Below are 10,313 nucleotides of genomic sequence, written 5' to 3' on the forward strand. Positions count from 1 at the left end.
CCTGCTGTAGTGAAAGTGCTGAAGAATAAGAAGTAGTTTTTTATGAAAAAAAATTTCTGGCTGAAGCAGGGCCTTACAGTGTCTTCCAGGGTTTTTGGAAAAACACGAGTGGTTGTGACAGAGTGTGGAATGTGTTGTGAGAAAACAGGCAGTTCAAGAGAACAGATAAATAAAAGACTCTGAAGTTGAAAGAACCCTTTTTCTCTGTGCCTGAATTTTGGACGTAATATCACTCAAATGTCAGTGTTTGAGTTATTAAAATGGTGTAATGAGATGTAATGCCCAGAGGTGCAAGGACAGTAAACATAACTGCACTATTATCAGGACATGCTGAACTTCCAATGGTGCAACAGGTCAAACAGCTATAATCATAACACTGTACACAGAACAGGGTAAGTGGAGGGGCCACATCCAGGCTGCACATGAACATAATGTACCTGGGCTCTGGGACTATAATTAGAGCAAAGCTGAAGGTTTATAGATACCAGGCATAAAACAATATGATAAAGTTTTAAAAAATTTGAAAATAAGATGGAAGAAATATAAGCTTAGCATTCAACTAAGCAATTCCACACCAGTTAACTACATAGCTGGATTGTTAGTGAAAAAAATAAGAGGCTATTTAAGAATAGGAAATCTAATACTTTATGTCTGGTCAAGAATAATCCATGGCAAAAAACAGAGACTAAGGAGCAAATGAGTAGGGAGCAGCCCTGAAGAAATAGTCTGGATGTTGCATACTCTTTAAAAAAAGCAAACTACATACTGAGAGATATAAATACAGGCAATAAAATACATTGATTCTTCTACTTTCCTCAGTATTGGTGAAGATCAGCAAGAACTCAGCAAACCTGTCTCGGGCCACCATGCTTAGGAGGGATAAAATGTTCATCAAGCTACAGAGGAGAGCAATGTGTATGATCAGAGTTCTAGAAAAACACAAATTACATAGGAAGACTGGACAAACAGGGGTGCTTGCTCTAGTGAAGAGAAATCTAACAGAAATGTGAGTCTTCAAAAACAAAGATATTGCAGATTAATAAGACATTCCATTGCAGCAGAAATAGGCTTTGGTTAGACATTAGGAAAAACTTTCTAAAAATAAAGCTAGTGATGCATTAGGCAAGATTGCCTGGGGATTGTAAATCTTTTTAAAAGAGATCAGATAAAACTTAGTCAGTAATGACAGAGATAAAATTTATCCATCTGTAAAGAGTGGGATGGTACAGATAACTTCTCGAGATACCTTTTCATCTCTATTTTCCATGTTCATCCACAAGATGAGTGTTTGTTTTTTTTTCAGACTTGCTTGTTTATTCATGCTAGTCACTTGCTTCTTCATCTTAGAAATGGAAATCCCATTATTCAGTCCCAGTCAGGGATGAGTTCAGGTTTTTCTTGTACTCTGCAGCAACACAATGTGACTGTTCAAGGTGCAAAGACATAAAGACAAAATTTAAAACTATGTTAAATTAATAACTATGAGCAAACAATCATACCAGACTTATCATTGGCTTCAAATCAAAAGAGTTCATGAAAACAAGTCTTAAGTGAGTCTTGGGTAATTCACATGGTCCCTTTGACACTTCAAAGAGACTGTGATGCTTGGATGAGATGTGCAATTTTACTGGGACAGGCAAGTCAGAGTCAGGAACAAACCATTTGTATCCACTCTGCAAAGCAGCTGTTCCCACTCTTTCCACATGGGAAGCAGAAGATCTGCCACGGTTTCACTTTGCTGCCAGCACCACTGACACTTTTATACATACCAACATCCACTGCCAGCAACATGGGGTCCCTCTCACACAAAGGAGGTGGCAGGTGGATTTCAAGTCTGCCAGGAGTGCTCCCACTGAATTACTGGGGTCTTCAGCAGGAAGACTTGAGATGAGCTCAGCCACACAGGCCTCTTCTTGCCACCATGGATGCCTTTGGTGGGTTTGTTCCCTCCAGTGCTCCTACAGCAGTGGAATCAAAGCATTGAACAGCTAAGCCTTCTGCCTATATTCTGGAAGATTTGGTCAACATTTGACTATGTTTCTGTCTCGATGTAATTTTTGTTACTACTGAGAGAATTTTAGCTTGGCATCAAATTATTTAACCTCTGGTACAGTGATCCTTGTTGTGACATGTTAAGGCACTTACCTCCTGAACAAGTGCCTTACAAAAACGATAAAGTGCATCTATCTATTATGATTAATATTATTTTGCTAAATATGGAGGGCACTTTGCCTGCCCTCCCCCCAGGTTGCTACAGCAACACACATCTGCAAGGAGTCATTCTTCTAATTGCGCTAATTAGGCTTATATAAGGGTATTTCAGTGACCCCAATGCTGTGGAAAACACAGTCTGAGGTCACTGAAGACAAGCCTCATGCTCCAAACATAACAAAATTATTTTAAACCTCCTTCTGGTGTAACTGTGTTAGTCACAGTGAGCAAGGAACAGTGCAGTAGCTCACTGAGCTGGGCAGATTTGCTTTACTCTCTGAGGGAAAGAAGCACAACAGGAGACTTCTGATATGCATCTCTGAAACAGAGAAAAAAGTGAGCTTGCATTTTGTTTACAAACATTATTTTGCTATTAAAAAAAGGAAATTAGACTGCAAACCCAGCATGAAAAGGGTTAATGAGATTAATGATTAATACTTTGCATCTAAATGGTGCCAGATTAATGACTCATACTTTACAGCTATACATAACTTTTTGAATAAGCCAACCTGTGAAATACACAGAGATGGACAGGTCGGCAACAGTGAAAGTGCAGCAACTGTCTGATTGACACCTTTGACTGGAGTCATGTGAACGCTGCAGGGCCATGTGGAAACTTTGTAGGCAACAGCAGAGTCCTTCTCATGCAAGAAAGCTGCTATTTTCCACACAAAAAAAATGAGTTAAGAAGTTTGTAATAAGTAGCTGCTTATTTTATTAGCTTTGTCCTCCAAGAGTGTTTTTGCAACCCAGATCACTATGTATGAATAAGAAACACTTTGTGAAAACCTGGACTACTTGAGACAATTGTCATTAAAACATTAGCAAAAGACACTGATTTGCTGTTACGTGACATTATAACACCACACTTGACGAGTTTTGCCAATGGTGTAATTCAACATAGGAGTTTCCTTGAGACCAGCTATTGGAACGCCATCCAATTGCAGTAATTGCTGTCTGAAACTTCTTGAAACAAAGAAAATGATATCTTTAAAGTGAGACAACTGTGTCTAATTACAGCCTGTGAGGATTATAAAATAACTGTCCAAATATAACAGTACAATTGTTCAAATGTGTAATTGTATTAATCCAAAATAAATTTAAAAGTTTCAAAAATCAACATGCTGACTCTTTCTGATTCTCATCTTGTGTTGGGTCAGGGTGGAATATTACTCATTGTGCAGAATATGGCAATACAATCTTTTCATACAATGTTCTCAGATTATACAGTCACAGAATCAAAAATCGGCTTGGGTTGGAATGGGCCATTATCTAGTTCCACCCCCTGCTATGGGCAGGAACAACTTTCTACAGGAAAGTGTAACAGTGTCCCTTTGAATAGAAGTTTATTCTCACTTTGTTTTTCATGCAGTTATTGGAGGCCACAAAGTAACTCACAAGTGCTTATTTGTATAAGATGGACCTTGAAATGTCTTTATGTTAAAAGCTGATAATGGCTTATATAGGGTAAAAGATGACAAAAGGACCCCTTAAACTCACAGATACCAAATCCCAATGCTACCTACATTTAAGAACTTCCTAACTCTAGGCTAAAGCGTGAATCACCATGTTGGAGCAATTAATTTTACCCTTGCACCAGGCTGCCTAGTGCTGCAGCCTTTGGTTAGGAGTTAAGACTGTGGAGCTGAATGTGAAATGACAACAACAAAATGCACTGGCTTCCTTTTGTCAAAGAGGGGGTGGGGAGGAGGCAACATGGTGTAAGAAAGCAACCAGATAAGCTGGGGAGCCTTAGTATTTCCCGAGCCAGTGCTGACCTACACTGACCTGCCTCCTAGAACCGAAGCTTTGCCATGCTGGTGCTGAAAGGATTACTTCCCCATGGTTTTCAGTCGTCAATCTTCCAACCTAAAGCTCCTTTCTCCTTAGGATTCTCAATAATTGTTCTGCTTCAGCAACCAGAGAATCACCATAAATCACCTTTCTACAGTACTTTTCCCCCTTTTGTGCTCTCTCAGGGTGTTTTGTCATTGATCTTGTCTGCCCTGCAACTCTTTTCACTATTTTAGCTGCATTTAATTAGCATGATCATTTATAATGCTCAGAACGGGAGTGTTTGTGGATTTGAAAAGAGGTGATTTCTAAAAGGTGTTTTAGAAATGCTTTGAGATTCCACATCACCAGAAAAAATTGGGGAAGTGAAAAGCAGGGCAGTAGCTAGGCATCTCATTCTTTCCAACAAATGCTGTGCTCTGCTAGTTATTATGGCTAGCTGATAAATAACACTTTCGAGGATGATTCTTTCTACTTACCACTGCAAATGTCAGTATCAAAATTCCTACGTATGCTTGTGCCCTGAAGCCCTCTGCAGAAGATCCTCCTGGCTTCTGCCCAAGTGTGTCCCCTCGCCTAGGCCCCCTGGATCTGACAAATTACTTTGTCCAAGCAGAGCTGGGAGGGATTCTCTTTGAGGAGTAAGAACACTGTCTGTAAGAATGCTCACGTGGATGGTTGAAAGAGTAGGATCCCACTGTGAGATGGAGCAGAACAACGTGACAGAGTGGAAGCACTCTGTGTGACCTCTGAGGAACCAGGCTGAGTTCCAGAAGGGGACATAGTTACCAGAGATAAAGACCAGGCAGAAAGCAGTTTGACTGGACAGTCAGGCCCAGGTTGTTGATCTGAGGAGCTGGAAGTGCCCAAGTTTTTGTCAGAAAAAATATTTAAGATATCCAAGATCCTGCTTCTGTGTGTGGCATTATCTCAGTACAGCTGGCTGCCACAGGACCTCTGGCACATCAGCATCCCTTACTCACATCAGGAACCAATCCCTCATATTCCCTCAGCAATCATTTTAAAATGAATACAAAAAGAACAAAAGCTGCACAGTCTCAGGAGCCTAGGCATTGAATGTCTCTACATTGTATTCTGCAGTACTGTCCCCCTACAATTGTTCCTTATGGCCTACACGGTATAAAATTGTCAGATCATTTAAGTTTTTTTTTTAGTTGGGTTAGCAATCCTGCACCCTTGCACAATGGGTTTCAATAAGGAACTTTTTTTCAAAAAGAAGCTTGCAGGATTTGGGGCAGTCTCCTGCTAAGCAGCTGACTCTACAGCCTGTTCTCACTGGGACTGTTGACACCTGCCATCAGGGTCTGAGATGTAGGAAGGAGAGAGGGGGAGAGGTTAGTTTCATATTATGAGCAGGGAAGGAGACTGCCACTGGAACATAGAAAGCAAAAGTCAAGATGCAATGAATCTGTCTGTGTCCTTGTGGCTCTACAAGTTTTGAACATGTTGCTGCCAGTCATTGGTTACAGGTGAGCTTCCCAAAGCATTGTCTCATCCCTGGCAACTGGCACACTGCCTGGTCTGTAACACCCTAGGAGTGTCTGTTCTGTACAGAAAGTCTTCTCTGAGCCCTTTTACAAGCTGTTACAAGGGCCTTGGAGGCAGCAAGGGTGCATGGGTTGCTGTAGCTCTGCCAGCAAACCTGTAATATTTTGCCCAGCTGCCTGGCAGCACACCCAACCCTGCAAGAGTTTGGAGCCTGGTTAAAGTTCTTGGACAGGTCAGGGGTTAGGCTAAATTGACCATAATTAAAAGGCATCCCCTCAGGCCACCAGTTTTTTAAACAGTAGAAAACATCAAAAGTTCCTGGCTTGTGCCTGGTGGAATGTATCCAAATGCCAAAACATGGCGTCATCTCGGACTCTTCCAGGGCAGCCAGTTTATGAATTATCCTTGCTGACTGACAAGGCTTGGGCAGATCAGGTGAGGGATCCTTCCTAGCTCTTGCAGACACTGACCCTATATGACAAGCAGCCAAAGGAATGTGGGTCCTAATTCTGTCTTTTCTTTTGGTGAAATGGCATTAGGTAAATTCCCTTGCAGGTCACTCCTGATGCCCAGTTCTACCCTCTATCTCGTTCTAACACACAAAATAACAAGCCCCAGCATGCCTGCACAGGGAGCACAAGTCAGAGGAAGAACAGTAGAAGAGGGAGCTGTCTGTAGCCATCCACAGCGGGTGCTGCTGGTCTCACCTCTTCTGTCTCAGTTAGCAAACTGAGGACCCAGGCCTGGGGATCTTTCCCAAATGGAGCAGCTCTCATACCACCCTGTATCCCCATTAATATGCAGTAGTGATGTGCCCTATGCACTGAAAAGGCCCTTAGATGGGAACACTAAAGATGCAAGTCAGTTAAAATGACCTGGCCCAGGACCATGAAGTGTAGGCCTCTCTCTGAGGTGACCATTGCAGACAGGACATGTGTTGCCACAGGAGCTCAGTGACAGGACTTCAGAAGCCCAGCTGCCAACTTTGTGCTTTAATTACTCAATAATGGTCCCTCCTGTATGTTCCTAAAAAAAGAAAACATAGGGAAGTGTGGAGACCTCAGTAGAACATGATAAGGTTCTGGAACAAGTTGTTCTCTCAACTTGTTGCCTCTTTGCCCAATTGCCTAAGGGCTCTCTCACCATCCTGTTTCTGCTGTCACTTCTTTCCAGGCTTGTCAGGGACAAGTCCTAGTGATGCAGTTTCTCATTACTCACCTTCTTTCTTTGTGAGTGCTAGTCTGGTTTGCAGGGGTCCAAGCAAAGAGATATAAACAAAAGGAGTGTACACAACTAATACACCTGTCTTCAACACAGCAGACACAACATTTAGGTCAATTTAGGCTCTGGTGAAGAAACATTCATTTGGTGAATTTCACTGAAATCATGGTTATATTTGCAGTTGACTTCATCTGCATGCCCCAAATAAGTTTGCACATCCTCAGCTTCCTCTCTTTCTCTCTCATCTCCCTCACAACAACTTCACAAGAATTTCAAAGAAAAGGTTGGCAACTTGTTGAAAGAACACAAAGACCCTATCCTTGATAGCCAGAGAGAAAGTGCTGGTACCCGTCTGTCAAGAACTTGTGGCTTTTCAGTTTGCATATTTCTTGCTAACACTGTTTATCCAGGTAGCACAGATGGGGCATATCATTTTGCAAGCTTACCCCTAAGCTTTTTACAGCAAGGATGATAACAGGTGCAAGATAAGGGATACAGACAAAACCAGGAGTTCATTACAAATACATTTGCATCCAAAGCAGCAGTGGAAGGACTTGGCTTTATCTTGAAAGCACACACTTTGTGAATTCCATTCAAATATTCACTGTATTTGCATTTGATACTGTAAGTGTGTCACACCAGACAACAACATGGGACCAAACTGTGTTTGTGTGGGCTTACACTCCTGTGCAAGGGTGGCCAAGTAAGTCATCTCTTCTCATGGCAGTATGGAAGTTTTATGATGGGTGCTGAAAAACTAGAGACAAAATTCTGAGGAGAGTACATTGTGCCCCAGAGAGCAGGAGTGTTGAAGGAACTTGTTAGATTAATAGCAAAGGCTTCTTAAGTCTGAAGGTCTTATTTTGAGCCCAAAGTGGAAGCTGGGAAGTTATGATGCACTAAACTCTTGAAAACTTGGCCCGAAGATCTGCATCAGTGTGTTTGCGTATTCAAAGAATGTGGCACAGCTGTGGAGAGGTTCCTGATCAGAAACAGTCAGTAACCCACAGCAAGGAGAGGGACTAAGTTCATTAGTTGAAGCTATTTCTTATTCTGAACTACTCTCTGTAGAAGTCCTATTTTAATCTGGTGTCTGAAAAGAGACGAGACTAACCTAACAAAACATAGGTATCAAAAAGTTGCATGACACTGTTTCACTCACAAGTTTGCATGCAGTCTGAATCAGAATTGGCAGTTGGTAATATCTGGCCTTTACTTGATTATATATGTAAATTGTGTTGATAGATCCATTCGTTTCACAGGAATATACCTGAATCCCAGGTAAAACCCCAGGAGGCTTGGGAATATCAGATGAGCAGCCATTCTGACTGAGTGCAGTGACATATGCCCATGGTTGGCAAAGGTGCCAGTGGATAAGGAAAAATTGCTGTTTGCTTCCCCCCTGCAGGACAGTTGCTCCTGCCCAGCCCTGCAGCACAAAGCCAAGGAAGCCTGCAGTGCTTCTCACTCTCCATAAATCACCCAGACCTTTGTCTCCCACTACTTTTAGCATATGACTTTGTACAACCTCATTTGTGCTTGTGCTTGAAACCGGGAAGTGAAAGAGCAAGAGAAATGAAAACAGGAAATAAACAAAGGTTTACCAGCCATTTATCTACAGAGAAACATACCAACAATAAAAAATGCAACAGCAAAGATGAAACCCCTTCACTGCAATGTCCTTTGGGACAACTTTCCATCTACTTTGTAATCAAAGACTGAGAAGTATAAAGCATGAAAATGGGAAAAATGTGTTTTAAAGTGGCCCACTATTTATTAGCATGTGTATTAACGTATTATTCTTTGGCCAGGACAGAAATGACTGCCATTAAACTGATTTTCTTAGTGTTCTCCTTAAACAAAGATTTTTGGTTGAATACTTTTAGTAGTTCAGGTAAAAGTAACTGCAATCACCTGTTCACTGTGGCATGGAACTAAACAGGAAACATTATTGTTAGTACACACAAATTTTTCCTTAGCTCTGATATTGGAATTAATCCAGGATTATTCAGAAAAGGAAAATGAGAGAGATGGGAAATATATCCTTGGTCCTGTGAGTGTAGAGAACCGACTTGTTAGATCACTGTTCGTATTTCTGCTTTCATCACTAGAGATGAGGGAGCCCAGTGACTATCCCCCATATCCCAATTAACACCCTAACCTCCACTCACCCGATATTCTGTGGGAGATTTCTCTCTTCCCTCCTCTGTTCTCCTCTGCATGAAGACTTTTGTGGTACAAGCTGTGGTTCAGCCTCTGTTTGGCCAGTGAGATGGCCGAGGGGCTCTTTTTCTCATTTCTCTCTTGACAAATTGTATCTGGATGTTCTTATAACAAGGGTGGGCTATAACTGATCAGTTCTCTTGACAGAAAACTTGGGTTTTCTTTTTTTCCCAGAAATACCAGGTTAGAGTTATAACTGCACTATCTCTGCCTAAACCAGCCATTGCTGTCACTAGCACTGCTGCCCAAGGATTTCAGAGTTTCGTCTGAAGAGTCAGTGGGACAAACTATTCAGTAAGAAGTACATATCAGAGAGGTGGCCACCTTTCAGCTTCTGAGAGAAATGCTGAAAAAGGTGATGGAACATGCTTTTTAACGCAGCAAGATAATGGGGAAAAAAAAGTTCGTGGATGACTCTTACAAGGTTTCAATTTTCATATACTGTTAAAAACTTGCTAAAACATTAAGCCATATCATTACTCCCACAAAAAGCTAACTTACTAGAATCTATAAAGTCTTGAGGAAGCTTTTCAATAATCACACATGACACTTGAAATATTTGTTTAAAGAAAAAATAAGTACTTTAATAAGAACAGTAAAGGTACAGAACAATAAGAAACAAATGTCAGTACACTGAGAACAAGGTCAGGATTAATATTTTACATAAATAACTGGTTTATTCTTTCCTTACTATGAGTTTAAATCAGTTTGGCACCCTTTTCATTGAGAGACCAAAAAAAGTATAATATTTTGTAAGATTTATTTATAATACCCTTGAGGTTTAGAGTATGTTTATGTAACCCTTCTGCCAGGAATTGGCAGCAACTAAAAGAACTGGATTCGTTTATCTAGGGGTTCTCCCTGAAAACTTAAACAAGAGCAGTTTCAGCCTCCACCCAAAGCTAAATGACCTTCTTTGGGTGCCTCGACAAACAATAAATCCTGCTCAAGGCATAGCAAGAGTTTAAAACAAGGTTCAGAGTTTCAAGACAAGAGAGAACTTTAGACATGAGTAAAAGGGAAAAAGAAAGGCTTGGAGTAAACCCACAAGGACCACTAATCAATAAAATAAATAATGTTTAAGTGTGATCCCTCACCTCCTCCTCCCCGTCTCCGTGACACAAAATAAAGGCTTGCTCTGATTTCCAAATAGATGCCTTGTCGCTTGAGTATCACTGCCCACTCAAAACTGTCCCCATATTTACTGCATGGCCTCCCTTTGCAACTAAGCTAATGAACACATGTATTAGTGCCCACAACCCAGGAGAGCCCACTTTCTCCCCAGCCCACACCCCCTTGCTCAGCTGACCACACAGTGAATTAATTCAAGGCTCCAAACTGGCAGAAAATGAACT

This window comes from Sylvia atricapilla, chromosome 1, assembly GCF_009819655.1.
Source record: "Sylvia atricapilla isolate bSylAtr1 chromosome 1, bSylAtr1.pri, whole genome shotgun sequence".
NCBI lineage: Eukaryota > Metazoa > Chordata > Aves > Passeriformes > Sylviidae > Sylvia > Sylvia atricapilla.